A 16181-nucleotide genomic window follows, 5' to 3' on the forward strand; every position below is an offset into this window, starting at 1 on the left:
GGATTTTTCTTGGATTTTTTGACCCCTAAAAATCGAAAAAACGGAAAGGCTATAGACTTAGGGTTTTTTCGAAAATCGGGTCAAAATTTTCGATCTTCAAAACCGGTTTTAACCGGTTTGCAGGTTCGGTAGGATGCAGAAACTGGTCAAAACCGGTTTGAAACTGGAATATTCCCACGTAAATCCACCGAAAACCGGATTTTTCTTAAGTTTTTTGACCCACAAAAATCGAAAAAACGGAAAGGCTAGAAACTGGTCAAAACCGGTTTGAAACTGGAATATTCCCACGTAAATCCACCGAAAACCGGATTTTTCTTGGATTTTTTGACCCCCAAAAATCGAAAAAACGGAAAGGCTATAGCCTTAGGGTTTTTTCGAAAATCGGGTCAAAATTTTCGATCTTCAAAACCGGTTTTAACCGGTTTGCAGGTTCGGTAGGATGCAGAAACTGGTCAAAACCGGTTTGAAACTGGAATAATCCCACGAAAACCCACCGAAAACCGGATTTTTCTTGGATTTTTTGACCCCCAAAAATCGAAAAAACGGAAAGGCTATAGCCTTAGGGTTTTTTCGAAAATCGGGTCAAAATTTTCGATCTTCAAAACCGGTTTTAACCGGTTTGCTGGTTCGGTAGGATGCAGAAACTGGTCAAAACCGGTTTGAAACTGGAATATTCCCACGTAAATCCACCGAAAACCGGATTTTTCTTGGATTTTTTGACCCCCAAAAATCGAAAAAACGGAAAGGCTAGAAACTGGAGACAACCGGTTTGAAACTGGAATATTCTCACGTAAATCCACCGAAAACCGGATTTTTCTTGGACTTTTTGACCCCCAAAAATCGAAAAAACGGAAAGGCTATAGACTTAGGGTTTTTTCGAAAATCGGGTCAAAATTTTCGATCTTTAAAACCGGTTTTAACCGGTTTGCAGGTTCGGTAGGATGCAGAAACCGGTCAAAACCGGTTTGAAACTGGAATATTCCCACGTAAATCCACCGAAAACCGGATTTTTCTTGGATTTTTTGATCCCCAAAAATCGAAAAAACGGAAAGGCTATAGCCTTAGGGTTTTTTCGAAAATCGGGTCAAAATTTTCGATCTTCAAAACCGGTTTTAACCGGTTTGCAGGTTCGGTAGGATGCAGAAACCGGTCAAAACCGGTTTGAAACTGGAATAATCCCACGAAAACCCACCGAAAACCGGATTTTTCTTGGATTTTTTGACCCCCAAAAATCGAAAAAACGGAAAGGCTATAGCCTTAGGGATTTTTCGAAAATCGGGTCAAAATTTTCGATCTTCAAAACCGGTTTTAACCGGTTTGCAGGTTCGGTAGGATGCAGAAACTGGTCAAAACCGGTTTGAAACTGGAATATTCCCACGTAAATCCACCGAAAACCGGATTTTTCTTGGATTTTTTGACCCCCAAAAATCGAAAAAACGGAAAGGCTATAGCCTTAGGGTTTTTTCGAAAATCGGGTCAAAATTTTCGATCTTCAAAACCGGTTTTAACCGGTTTGCAGGTTCGGTAGGATGCAGAAACTGGTCAAAACCGGTTTGAAACTGGAATAATCCCACGAAAATCCACCGAAAACCGGATTTTTCTTGGATTTTTTGACCCCCAAAAATCGAAAAAACGGAAAGGCTATAGACTTAGGGTTTTTTCGAAAATCGGGTCAAAATTTTCGATCTTCAAAACCGGTTTTAACCGGTTTGCAGGTTCGGTAGGATGCAGAAACTGGTCAAAACCGGTTTGAAACTGGAATATTCCCACGTAAATCCACCGAAAACCGGATTTTTCTTAAGTTTTTTGACCCCCAAAAATCGAAAAAACGGAAAGGCTATAGCCTTAGGGTTTTTTCGAAAATCGGGTCAAAATTTTCGATCTTCAAAACCGGTTTAAACCGGTTTGCAGGTTCGGTAGGATGCAGAAACTGGTCAAAACCGGTTTGAAACTGGAATATTCCCACGTAAATCCACCGAAAACCGGATTTTTCTTGGATTTTTTGACCCCCAAAAATCGAAAAAACGGAAAGGCTATAGACTTAGGGTTTTTTCGAAAATCGGGTCAAAATTTTCGATCTTCAAAACCGGTTTTAACCGGTTTGCAGGTTCGGTAGGATGCAGAAACTGCTCAAAACCGGTTTGAAACTGGAATATTCCCACGTAAATCCACCGAAAACCGGATTTTTCTTGGATTTTTTGACCCCCAAAAATCGAAAAAACGGAAAGGCTATAGCCTTAGGGTTTTTTCGAAAATCGGGTCAAAATTTTCGATCTTCAAAACCGGTTTTAACCGGTTTGCAGGTTCGGTAGGATGCAGAAACTGGTCAAAACCGGTTTGAAACTGGAATATTCCCACGTAAATCCACCGAAAACCGGATTTTTCTTGGATTTTTTGACCCCCAAAAATCGAAAAAACGGAAAGGCTATAGCCTTAGGGTTTTTTCGAAAATCGGGTCAAAATTTTCGATCTTCAAAACCGGTTTTAACCGGTTTGCAGGTTCGGTAGGATGCAGAAACTGGTCAAAACCGGTTTGAAACTGGAATAATCCCACGAAAACCCACCTAAAACCGGATTTTTCTTGGATTTTTTGACCCCCAAAAATCGAAAAAACGGAAAGGCCTTAGGGTTTTTTCGAAAATCGGGTCAAAATTTTCGATCTTCAAAACCGGTTTTAACCGGTTTGCAGGTTCGGTAGGATGCAGAAACTGGTCAAAACCGGTTTGAAACTGGAATATTCCCACGTAAATCCACCGAAAACCGGATTTTTCTTGGATTTTTTGACCCCCAAAAATCGAAAAAACGGAAAGGCTATAGCCTTAGGGTTTTTTCGAAAATCGGGTCAAAATTTTCGATCTTCAAAACCGGTTTTAACCGGTTTGCAGGTTCGGTAGGATGCAGAAACTGGTCAAAACCGGTTTGAAACTGGAATAATCCCACGAAAACCCACCGAAAACCGGATTTTTCTTGGATTTTTTGACCCCCAAAAATCGAAAAAACGGAAAGGCTATAGACTTAGGTTTTTTTCGAAAATCGGGTCAAAATTTTCGATCTTCAAAACCGGTTTTAACCGGTTTGCAGGTTCGGTAGGATGCAGAAACTGCTCAAAACCGGTTTGAAACTGAAATATTCCCACGTAAATCCACCGAAAACCGGATTTTTCTTGGATTTTTTGACCCCCAAAAATCGAAAAAACGGAAAGGCTATAGCCTTAGGGTTTTTTCGAAAATCGGGTCAAAATTTTCGATCTTCAAAACCGGTTTTAACCGGTTTGCAGGTTCGGTAGGATGCAGAAACTGGTCAAAACCGGTTTGAAACTGGAATAATCCCACGAAAACCCACCGAAAACCGGATTTTTCTTGGATTTTTTGACCCCCAAAAATCGAAAAAACGGAAAGGCTATAGCCTTAGGGTTTTTTCGAAAATCGGGTCAAAATTTTCGATCTTCAAAACCGGTTTTAACCGGTTTGCTGGTTCGGTAGGATGCAGAAACTGGTCAAAACCGGTTTGAAACTGGAATATTCCCACGTAAATCCACCGAAAACCGGATTTTTCTTGGATTTTTTGACCCCCAAAAATCGAAAAAACGGAAAGGCTAGAAACTGGTCAAAACCGGTTTGAAACTGGAATATTCTCACGTAAATCCACCGAAAACCGGATTTTTCTTGGACTTTTTGATCCCAAAAAATCGAAAAAACGGAAAGGCTATAGCCTTAGTGTTTTTTCGAAAATCGGGTCAAAATTTTCGATCTTTAAAACCGGTTTTAACCGGTTTGCAGGTTCGGTAGGATGCAGAAACCGGTCAAAACCGGTTTGAAACTGGAATATTCCCACGTAAATCCACCGAAAACCGGATTTTTCTTGGATTTTTTGATCCCCAAAAATCGAAAAAACGGAAAGGCTATAGCCTTAGGGTTTTTTCGAAAATCGGGTCAAAATTTTCGATCTTCAAAACCGGTTTTAACCGGTTTGCAGGTTCGGTAGGATGCAGAAACTGGTCAAAACCGGTTTGAAACTGGAATAATCCCACGAAAACCCACCGAAAACCGGATTTTTCTTGGATTTTTTGACCCCCAAAAATCGAAAAAACGGAAAGGCTAGAAACTGGTCAAAACCGGTTTGAAACTGGAATATTCCCACGTAAATCCACCGAAAACCGGATTTTTCTTGGATTTTTTGACCCCCAAAAATCGAAAAAACGGAAAGGCTATAGCCTTAGGGTTTTTTCGAAAATCGGGTCAAAATTTTCGATCTTCAAAACCGGTTTTAACCGGTTTGCAGGTTCGGTAGGATGCAAAAACTGGTCAAAACCGGTTTGAAACTGGAATAATCCCACGAAAACCCACCGAAAACCGGATTTTTCTTGAATTTTTTGACCCCCAAAAATCGAAAAAACGGAAAGGCTATAGACTTAGGGTTTTTTCGAAAATCGGGTCAAAATTTTCGATCTTCAAAACCGGTTTTAACCGGTTTGCAGGTTCGGTAGGATGCAGAAACTGGTCAAAACCGGTTTGAAACTGGAATATTCCCACGTAAATCCACCGAAAACCGGATTTTTCTTAAGTTTTTTGACCCCCAAAAATCGAAAAAACGGAAAGGCTAGAAACTGGTCAAAACCGGTTTGAAACTGGAATATTCCCACGTAAATCCACCGAAAACCGGATTTTTCTTGGATTTTTTGACCCCCAAAAATCGAAAAAACGGAAAGGCTATAGACTTAGGGTTTTTTCGAAAATCGGGTCAAAATTTTCGATCTTCAAAACCGGTTTTAACCGGTTTGCAGGTTCGGTAGGATGCAGAAACTGCTCAAAACCGGTTTGAAACTGGAATATTCCCACGTAAATCCACCGAAAACCGGATTTTTCTTGGATTTTTTGACCCCCAAAAATCGAAAAAACGGAAAGGCTATAGCCTTAGGGTTTTTTCGAAAATCGGGTCAAAATTTTCGATCTTCAAAACCGGTTTTAACCGGTTTGCAGGTTCGGTAGGATGCAGAAACTGGTCAAAACCGGTTTGAAACTGGAATAATCCCACGAAAACCCACCGAAAACCGGATTTTTCTTGGATTTTTTGATCCCCAAAAATCGAAAAAACGGAAAGGCTATAGCCTTAGGGTTTTTTCGAAAATCGGGTCAAAATTTTCGATCTTCAAAACCGGTTTTAACCGGTTTGCAGGTTCGGTAGGATGCAGAAACTGGTCAAAACCGGTTTGAAACTGGAATAATCCCACGAAAACCCACCGAAAACCGGATTTTTCTTGGATTTTTTGATCCCCAAAAATCGAAAAAACGGAAAGGCTTAGCCTTAGGGTTTTTTCGAAAATCGGGTCAAAATTTTCGATCTTTAAAACCGGTCTTAACCGGTTTGCAGGTTCGGTAGGATGCAGAAACTGGTCAAAACCGGTTTTAAACTGGAATATTCCCACGTAAATCCACCGAAAACCGGATTTTTCTTCGATTTTTTGACCCTCAAAAATCGAAAAAACGGAGCAATTTTTTTAGGCTTTTTTGACTTTGAGGTTCACTTTTTTTAAATGATCTGTATTTTTTTAAGCTTTTTTAACCTAATCTGACAGTTTTTGGTTTTTCTTATCTTCTTCGAAATATCGTTTGCAGCCGTTTTGTGTAACTGATAATGAGAGTCGACCTGATCTGGTTGCTAATCGTTTGTTGTTACATCTTTATAAGTTACATGTTTATTTCTCGAAGAAATGTAAGTTATTAAATGTTTCACCCATTTTTGTTTCTGCTCCGACAAACACACAAAGCTTTCAGTTCCCATTTTGACTTGTATTAAAACGATGAAAGTGTAAATAAGTAAAGAGCCAAGCAGTACAGATATAACGGTAGAGACATCACATTAACTATCCACTACAACGCATTGGCCACTGGTTTACGGTTAGTCGCTACATCGACAAAGATTGAATAACATTTCTCACGTTAGCGAAACATTAATGTTCCTCGCTTAAGAAGAAGTAAAAGCAGACACACATCACACAAAAGTGACTTTTACGAAACTTTCATATGGAAAGAACAGACACAAACATTAAAAAACTTGAATAAGACCCATATTTGTAATGGTAACTAGCCATTACATCATGTAAAACTCCTACGTTATACGGACGAAATCTCAAGCATTTAGATTCGAACTCTTATAGGAAGGGTAGTTTATAATAAATTGAAACAGTGTGTTTGTTAAAAATGACACTGACCTCCAAAACAGTTTACTATGAACACTGGATTACGAATAAAATAAGGTACTTTCCCTATCCCATTCTTACAAAATCAACTATGGAAACGATACAAAATATTAAATTGTCCTAGAGCAGTGGTTCCCAAACTTTTTCGTATTTTTTTCCCTTTGCCATTATTTCGAGGGCTCGCGGTACTTTTAAGCATAAATGTGTATTTCATAAAAAACGAAAGTTGATTGCAGGATTTTAGCTAGTTGTGCAAAATTGCGCATAACAATCATCCAAAGACAGCATGTGACATCACAAACAGAACAAATAAACATTACGATTGTGCGCGAACAATTGCATTTTTGTTAGTTGGCATTCAATAAAGGCCAGTGTTTAGCAATGGAGACAGTCGATTCTTAATTCTACTTTGATTTAAACTTATTTAGTGGCACAAACTGACGCCAAATAAGATTATAGAATTACTTCAACCGCTTCGCGGTCCCCCCAAAATTGCATCACGGACCCCTAAGGAACGCGGACCCCAGTTTGGGAACCGCTGTCCTAGAGAGTACAACTTGCGGTCCGCAGGTCAAATGCGACGCATTGATTAATATTGTTTAGTTCGCGAGGAATGTTACTGCATTATTAATGAAAAGTGGCTCGTTAAACTACCTATGGTATAAACTATAAAGCGATTAACGTCGATCAATTTATACAATGAATTTTCCTAAAGGCTTACAAATTCCACGCTAATGTAAACCATGCTTAGATCGAATCACCTTTCAGCACCGACAGGTACTTTCCCTACAGCATCCGTTCTATTCATATAAAATAAATCCAACGAAACCAAATTAAAAATTAGGATAATATGGAAAACAACAACACATATATTTTATAATTCGCCACAGACATAAGAACATGAAGACGTCAAAGAACATAGTAATGTGTGCAGCAATACTGCATGGGCTAAAAACATAAAGTTGATGTAGAAAGCCACAATACACATAAAGAAGTTGCATAGAAAAGAATTTCTTTGACAAAATGTACAAATACACGATGGGTGAACCTACTTATCAAGGCTTCCCCAAGTGGGTCGCGATCCTGACTACATAATTTGCTACAGTACAAAGTCAGTTATATCCATAAGCATAATAAATGTCAAAATTTACGAAACATACAAAGTTTTGCTGAACAAATCTTCAAACTATAGCATGAAAGTAGAGACAAGATAAGCGTTTAAATTAGACACACAATTAATGTAATCGTTAAACCACAGCATGCAAATAAATACCAAAGTATAGTTTCAATCAGGCACACAGCTAGCTTGTTATTTTTGCAGACGTTTCGCCTAACAAAACGGCAGCGCTTCTCAGAGCAATGAATGAAATATACATAAGTGAAAACGCACAAGAGCAGAGGGATCCACTAAAAATAGTTACAAGAACAATATTAAACTGTTTCATAAAAAAAACAGGTAAAAAGCATAAATCCTTTCTTTAAATGAACAAAAATATATATTTCGCTTTAAATAAACAGGCATCGTCTGTAAAAGCAAACATTTGGTGGACAGTCGAGATAAGTGGTAAAAAATAAAATATTTGAAAAACTTATAAAATATGTCTCTACAAATTAAACAACTGCGAAGCAGAGAGGCAAACCACGACTAGCAAGTGACAATAAGCGACACGAGGAAAAATACACGAACAAAGACCATCCGCGAAAAGAGAAGTTGCGTGGGTCACAATACAACGGTGCGATAGTTGCGGAGGAAGAAAGAAAAATAAATGTCAATTAGCAAGTTAAGTAAATTGTTGGCATGAGATTTTGTATGCATATTTATGACGCAAGCGTAGTTTCGCGTTACATTTGTCACCGTTTTCTCAACAGCGCCCTCATGTCCTGTCCCAACGCTAGCTCGGAAGGCTGTAATGCCATTTTAAGCGTTGCGTGTGGCGCGGAACAACAGACTGCAGTCCACATAATATCGCGTTGTCCGATATACCGTCCACCAAGTGGGACCTGGTGGCCTTAGGGTAATATCACGTTGTCCGATATACCGTCCACCAAGAGCGACCTGGTGGCCTTGGGTAGCGAAACAGTCCGTGCGTGACGAAGATTCAGTGGTAGGAATGATGTTGAATTTTTCTTCTTCAGACCAGTGGTTCTTTTGTCGCAGGATCTAACTAAACAAATAAAATATGATAATAATAATGTACAGAATGTTTTTACAGATGTTTGCAACTGAATATTCAATGCAGTGAACGCTTAACACCCTGGGGCGTTTCAAGGTGGTAATTTGGCTCAGCATGCTAAATCACAACAAATGAATTTGATAATTGAAGAATAATGTACATTATGAAACTACATTGAAGTAATGCTCAGCAACAGATATGACAAAGCCCATAATTATTACGGTAAATGATTAAAATGCTATCTTTCTTTAATTACTGTAATCTACAGAAACAAAAACTCACTATCAATGGGTTCAGGGCAAACCGACTCACCTTGTAACTGATGTAAATGTGGCTGATCGGTGTAGTGGGGGTGGATGGAGCCGACTTTGCAGCGTCTAAACAAGTTAAGCATATTAAACCAGCTAATACTTGTAAAATAGGCCAAATCACTATTTTCAATACCATACAAAAAGAGCAAAAAATAAAACAAAGGTATGGGTTAAAAGTTGGGAAACCATTCAAAATCGTGGAAACCTCAATACAACGTCTGTAAAAGTGTTAAGGTTCATCATTTATCCATATTTTTCCAGGAAACCATTAATATAAGTGCGATGCAAAAGGACAAAAGCATAAAATTAACTATACGATAAAAGGTAGAAAAACAATTCAAAGCTTAATGGAAACCTCAATATCAATACCACATCAAACCAACAAAACAATAAACATGTGTTACCTTGCAGTGATGGAGACGTATATCTTTTCTAGATCTGTTGTTTACTTCACGTATCTGCTGCTTGGGGAGGGATGTTCATCTGTTGCAATATCTGAAACAAAATATGGAACGTCATTCAATTACGTCATCAACTACCAAAGCCTCAACCAGCAAGATGACAACGTCATATGATTACCTGCAGTATTACGTCACAATGTCCGATGCGCTCCATCGACGTCGACGTCGGCGTCTCGAGTCTGAAGTGACGATCATTGTGGCTCTGCAAATAAATTACAGATTAAGACAAGAATACAAACACTTTAATTCGTACACGAGTGAATGGTTTAATGCCGCAGAACCGTGTTTGTTAGTTTGTTTCATTTTATTTCGAAAAATTTTTTTTTTACCTGCCGTATATAGTCCCGTTCGATATCGCTTCACGAATAAAGTAACCGATACTGAATTAGCGATCATAGGTTATCTGCAAACAAAGAAAAGATTGAACTAAGAGCAACCTCAATAGGCAATGAAATAGACAATTAGCAAATACGAAATCTAACAGCCAACTGTGCAACGATTTTTTTAGATAAATAGAAACCAACCGTCAAATACAAAGTCTGATACCTAATATTTGGGTGTTGCTGTTTTTCTAAGGGATTTTAAGGACAATAGAAAAAAACCAAACACCGAACGTCATCACAGCGTATCATCCAACCTCGGTTGCCAGGGGTGATCGGTGATGACGTTTCAATGGCGGAAAGGAAACATGTGACGTCATCGGCTATGGGAGTTGGTTCTAGATTCTGAAAAACTAAAACAAGGTTTTCACAAAACGCAAAAATAAACAAACCACCGCAAATCGTGTCTAGTTTTGATTAATATGTTTGATTTACTGCTTCTAGCTTGCATTTAAGAAATGTAGAAACATTGTCACTTTTTTACTGGGACAAATTGGTTTAAACAAGGATATACTTTACCTTTAACCTACAAAAATTTAACAGCAATTTGCAAAACATCCTAAGCCTGTGGAAAACGTGTTAAATCTGAAACGGACAAAGTTGCATTAATTTTTGTTTTATCCCAAAATTTTTGTTTTTCCTAAACCTGAAAGTCCTAAAACCTGTTAAAACATAAATACATATTTAAAAGCCTGTAAATACAAAATTTGAAGTTAAAAGCAGCTTAAAATGCCTACACACTTCCTAAATTTCTATTTCCTGCAAAACAAGAACAAAATTAAAACGTTTTAAACACATTTTCCTACAACCTGCGGAAACATAAAACAATGGTAAAACCTGTAAAAGGGATTAGTATAAAAATGATTAAAATAACCCCTAAACCTGCAACAAATAACAAAGTATAAACTGGAAAGTTCTGTAAAACATAAAATGGGTTAAATCTGCAACAAAGAATAAATTTTAAAAAAATCTGTGAAAAGAGGTTAATATCTGCAAAAAACAAAGATTTTTTTCAAACTAAAAACGGTTGGTTTGCAATTATTTTAAACATTACAAATACCTCCAATGCAAGGTTTTGTTCCAACAAAATTAATGCGATTGCTTCCAAATGTACAAAAACAAAATACAATATCAAACATTTGTGTGGAGGTTCTGAAATACAAATAAAACATTATTAGTTTTATTAGTAAATCGCAGAATTAAAAGAGAAACTTACATGGTTATGTTTTGGACAGACAGAAAACAGAAGCAACTCCAGACTTTAAACTGACTGGTGTTAATTCTTTGTCACCCTGAAACTGACGATGGCGGTTCGCATGGTTAGAGCGACGAAAAACAAACAAACATACAATATTAACATAAAGAACCTGTCGGCTGATGTAAAATGGCACAACACCCCCCAAGAACTGGTCTTACTAATGGAAAATGAAAGGATAGAAAAAGTGAACTCAGCACACAGTTTTGCTTATGAAAGAGGGAAAACGAAAGCAAATACACAAATGCCCTTTAATATTTTCCATTAGGTGTTTTACGTTGTATTGAGTACACCAGGTCTGTTAATGGATTCGTCCCAAAATTATTACAGTCTATATTGGTATTAGAAGTTTAATGCGTTGTTAAACTTTAATCAAGTTTATATCGCCCACGAGAACTGGTTGTTCGTCTGCTTCGGTATGCCCGAAAAGTTTCTGAAAAAACGTTGGAACCGCCATCGTCCCTGCGCCGCCGACGTAAAAGTATACAAACTTGTCTCAACTAACTGTCTGCATACAACCGCCGCAAATTAGCCTAGAAAAGTAAAAAAAGTGAGTCTGTCGTGTTTTACAACCAGAGTCACTGCCCCATAATGACTGAATGGCCGGGTCAAGCAGGAATACGAAACTTAATTAAGTTGTAAGTAAGTTAGCCTAAATCCACAAATAAAAATGGGCTTGACCAGCAAACAAGGGAATTGGGGCAATCAATAAGCGCCGTTACCAAATAGTAAATTAATTGCGAATATCGAGGCCATTAACATCACATGCTTGATATCCAATTCGCAGTCTCTTCTTAGTGAAGAAAACTTAGAAACGGATGCACAAGCAGAGATAATACAAACTGGTCAAAACCCGAAAAAAAAATCCACAATATCCCTAATTTTACAGTTAGCATAGGCGCAGAAGTTTCATTTAAAAAGGAGCAGTGACATTTAGAACGTATAACTCAACATTGCGTCACTGGCCTTGCCCTCAAGAGTCCCCCCGCAAGGACCCAAATGAATTACGCAACCTCTAGGCTGGAGAAAAAATTAACAACAGTTTGCGCCCTATCAGGGTGGCTCACGGGACTTTTCGGGCAAAATGCTATGCCGGCCCCCTCAGGTCCACGAGCCTGGACCTTCATTGAGGGTAGCTGTGTCCCTACTCTGACCCCGCCGACACCGCGGCCAGCGCATGCGGTGGAGGCCATGCCAAGGCCGTGTTTCTATACGCACCTTATTTTAGCTAAAGCCATTTAGCAACGCGCCACGCCTAGCTAGAAATCGATCTAAACTAAGGCCCTACGTGGCTTGCGAATCCCAAACGTACCCCACCTATGTTGCCTAGCCTAACCTTAGTTAACGAGTGCCACTCTAGTTATAACCCTAGCGCCAACTTGCTGACATAGTAGCACTCCTGTAGACTTGGACCTTTCTTTGACCACCGAGGAAGACTTCCTTTACGAGTCAACCTCGGCAAAGAATAGGTCACTCACCCTAGCGCCAGTTAATCTAAGTTAGGCCTAACAGTTTCGCAAACCCGGTTGACCCACGACAGACTCTTATGTTTACATACAAATAAATATATGAAGTTGAGGAATGTTGGATGATTGACGAAGAAAGAGGTGACGAAGATCGTTGAGATGAATAAGACGTCTTAAATAAACCTGTAAACAAATATGCATTATATTACTTTATAAACCACTATATATATTAAGCCAAGAACTAAAGTAACTGTTAATGAAGTAAGGCGCTGTTTATTGTCTACAAGCAAGAATTGTGTGCGAGCACGCTTTCTACAATCAGTGCCGATTGAAAAAAACGCCGTTTGTTTCGTCCAGTAAAGCACAAAGCATGCGTTCCTAAAGCTTGCCTACAAAACAGTAGTGGTATTTTAAGCGCAGTTAAGTTCGTTCACCAACTTTCACTGGTTATGACTTAAGCAACAAGTGAAACTTATTTTACCTGAACTTGGCGGCGAAGAAATGCTTGATAACTTCTGGCGGTTTTGTTTTGCATTTTGTGCAAACTGTAAAACAAACAAAACATTTAGACAAAGCTCTGGACTATAAAGCTTCACTAGGTAGCCTATATCTGAATCAAAACATAACGCAAAATAACGTTTATTTACAGTTTTCAAACCAAACCAAGCAAAACCCAACAAATATGGGTGCCAATTAATACATTGCTTAAAGCAGTGGTGGGATTCAATTTTTTTTGTCAGTCGGTTCTATCACAAAAGTCATATTTTTCAGTCGATTCTGTTACAAAAAGTCCATTGACAGTAAGCAGTAATGCTAACCGGTTCGCTGATCTTAAAAAAATTCGTGAGACGGTTCTATAGAACCGGTGCGAATAGGCTGAATCCCACTACTGGCTTAAAAGTTGTACAGTTTTAACTGTTTTTATTACTGACACAGATAGGTATTTGCCAGGATTACCATATTAAGTTATCTATGACATTACACTAACACAGGATATGATGTGCAACAATAAATAAGTACTACAGATAAGCGTGAAAAAAGCAAAGGTAATTTACCTTGTAACACCGCCAGCCTTCCACCTCTGCACGCCATTAACTCAACAGGCAAATGACTTTGCAAGGAAATGTCCGAGTTCGGCGCGGGCGAAACTCGAAAGCTGATTGGTCGTGATGTCACCAAAGCTAATCAAGCGTACCGGAATGTAATGTTGCATTTGGAAACATTCGAAACCTTGTTTTTTTTCGGTTTAAAACTATACATATTTTTAATTAGCATAAATCGGGGTAAAAATTGTATGTTATAATGAATTTATTTTTAAAATATTGTAAAATATGATTTCAGTTCAGAGATTCGATTTTTGTAAACTATATACGTACACCTTTTAAAAGTGCGTTTGTGTCCCGGGTTGTAATATTCACACAAGCGCATTTTGAAACCGAATTAGTTACAATTAGATACCGTTCTACTATAATCAATGAAGAAATACGTCTCTTCAAAAAAATGGTATTGGTCATTTAAGTTTGTACCTCTCTGAATTATTTTTATTTTATCCGGGTATTTTAAATCAGGGGTCGGCAACCTTCTTTGCACTGCGGACCGGTTTTAAAAGTAAAATTTTATCGCGGACCACGGACCAGTCTTCAAAAAATTACAAATATTTAGAAATGAAAACGCCTAAATCAGTTTATCATCCCCGGGATATATGGGCAAAATGCTTCATAGTATTTATCCTGGAAGATTGTGCGGCCCGGTAACGAACTCCTCGCGGACCGGTACCGGGCCGCGGACCGGCGGTTGCCGACCACTGTTTTAAATGATAAAATAAAGCATGTGTATTTTCAGGTTAAATGAATCTGCAATACATTTATAAAAGGCTTACGAACAGGTCAGCGCTTAAGGTAGTAAAACGCTGTTTAAACATAATATAATTAGACACTTTCCTTTAAGCTCGTGTACTTGTAAAATGCTATCGCTTTTCCATCAACGTCTGATTTTGAGTTAAAGAATTTTAAAGAAAAACCAAATTTAAACCAAATTTTTACCAGTTCAAGAAAACCAAATTTAAAAAAAAACGCATGCTTATTGCGAGAAGATAAATCATAACAAAATCATTCCAAAACGAATAGTTTGCAATTAATTTTGCAAATCTAGCTGAGCCCTGATTTGAACAAAGGTACAACAATGTATTCACGGAGTTTGAACCAAGAAATGCCGAGGATGAGCAACGATCAGGTTTTATTCGACTGCGTTGTGTCAAGCGCCTCAGACCATTAGGCCAAGCACCGGTCTTTGAACGTCAAGCATATTCCTATGTAACTTGGATGGGGTTATATAGCGCGCTCACCCGAAAGAAAGTTTTGTTTGAAAAAGTCGCATAAACGTGGCCAAGTAAATTTAATTGGATTGATTCTACGCGTTTGAAACCTTAAGTAGAGATTGTTTTAAAACTCTGCAGATATCAATTTAGGTTTATTTTAATTGATTTAAATTTATTAGACGCACAATATGTGTAAAATTCGAACTTCAAACTCCATCAAATGCCATAATAACTTAATAAGGCATTTAGTTTAAATTTGTGAGCGATGAAATACCCAAACTTACGATTGTGTTGCGTAAATCTCTATAAGTGTTATCTAGGCTACACATCTAGTCAAATACATTTTGATATAGCTTAAGTCACTTAAGCTTAAGTTAAGTGTCTTTAAAACCCCAATTGAAATGCTCTGTCTAAATTACGGGGTTATAGCGGGTTAACTCGGTCATGATTGTTATACACTGCATCAAAAATACAACAATTTAAACCCGACTATCATCATTGTGTGTCAAATTCTTCTGCCTGTAATGATGGCGAAATTTGATAATCCCCAAAACCCTCTGTTGTTTATTTTTACATCTCGTAGTATCGGCCACTTCACACGCAACTATTTCCAACCCTTGCATGAGCTGCGATTCAGCCACAAGACCACAACGTACAGATGAGGTTAAGACACAGCTGTTTCCGGTAACAGCAGAAAGCAAAGGGTTCATATAGAATGTTATAATAGTAAAAAAACCAAATTAGTCAAAAATCTAAAACATATTTATTTACGTTCATAAGAAAGGCACAGGTCCGATAGTTATTGCAAACTGTTAAGTCGTGGAAACTATTAAAAAAGATTTTTTGTTGATCTTGGTAATTCATACAAAATGTGACTTATACCTTTTAGTTTGCTTACCACATGGTAACTCACACAAGTCTAATTTATAACTTGTTTAATCGTTACCTCAAGTTACACGTGTTTTTAAGTTACAGAGACAAATTATTGATATCTTGAGAGTCGTAATCACACGTGGCAATATTCCCAAGGGTGTTACAAGCGACTTACAAAAACCGGATTTTTTTTCGATTTTTTGACCACCAAAATTCGAAAAAACGGAAAGGGGATTTAGCCTTGGGGATTTTTTAAAAATCGGGTCAACATTTTCGATTTTAAAAACCGGTTTGGAGGTTCGGTAGGATGCAAAAACTAGTTTGAACATGGCATATTCCCACGAAAATCGGATTTTTGACCCCAAAAAATCGAAAAAACGGAAAGGCAATCAGTTTCAATTCGAATCTGGACTTGGGTTCTGCCTTCCACCGCACCTCCTAACCGGATTCGAAACCTAAAAATGTGGACCCGATATTTGGATAAACGAAACTTTAAACCGGAATTTTTAAAAATGACGCTTTCTGTATATTGCCGCTTTTATTGCCTGGGCTCTGGACTTCATAATTTAAATGCGTCGAACAACGCCTCATTGTTCCTATCTACTAAGTCTCTATTCTCGCCCACACATAGCGATTCTTATAAGGCTACAAAACTATTTGAAATAGGCCTACATTCCTTTCGTGGCTGTCAAATGCCTACAGCTTGATTTCTTAACAGGTCTACTTCAAGAATGAACTACTGGAA

At 38.1% G+C, this 16181-nt stretch overlaps 2 long non-coding RNA genes across 3 annotated transcripts; both read right to left on the bottom strand.

Moving 5' to 3' along the window:
• Positions 1 to 7340: 7340 nt before the first annotated feature.
• LOC145204912 (uncharacterized) lies at positions 7341 to 10130 on the bottom strand. 2 transcript variants are annotated; one of them, XR_013853553.1, is made up of 6 exons: positions 9692 to 10130; positions 9475 to 9548; positions 9264 to 9347; positions 9089 to 9179; positions 8686 to 8750; positions 7341 to 8360 (listed from the first exon to the last, which is right to left on the bottom strand). It is a non-coding gene; the product is annotated as an uncharacterized LOC145204912 (long non-coding RNA). The 2 variants fall into 2 exon arrangements; XR_013853552.1 differs by having other exon boundaries at positions 7341 to 8364.
• A 1557-nt stretch (positions 10131 to 11687) lies between these two features.
• On the bottom strand, positions 11688 to 13354 carry LOC145204913 (uncharacterized). The gene is made up of 3 exons (XR_013853554.1): positions 13302 to 13354; positions 12728 to 12791; positions 11688 to 12429 (listed from the first exon to the last, which is right to left on the bottom strand). It is a non-coding gene; the product is annotated as an uncharacterized LOC145204913 (long non-coding RNA).
• Between the last annotated feature and the right edge of the window lie 2827 nt (positions 13355 to 16181).

The sequence above is a fragment of the Phallusia mammillata genome, chromosome 8, assembly GCF_965637545.1.
Source record: "Phallusia mammillata chromosome 8, kaPhaMamm4.hap1.1, whole genome shotgun sequence".
In the NCBI taxonomy this organism is placed as follows: Eukaryota; Metazoa; Chordata; class Ascidiacea; order Phlebobranchia; family Ascidiidae; genus Phallusia; species Phallusia mammillata.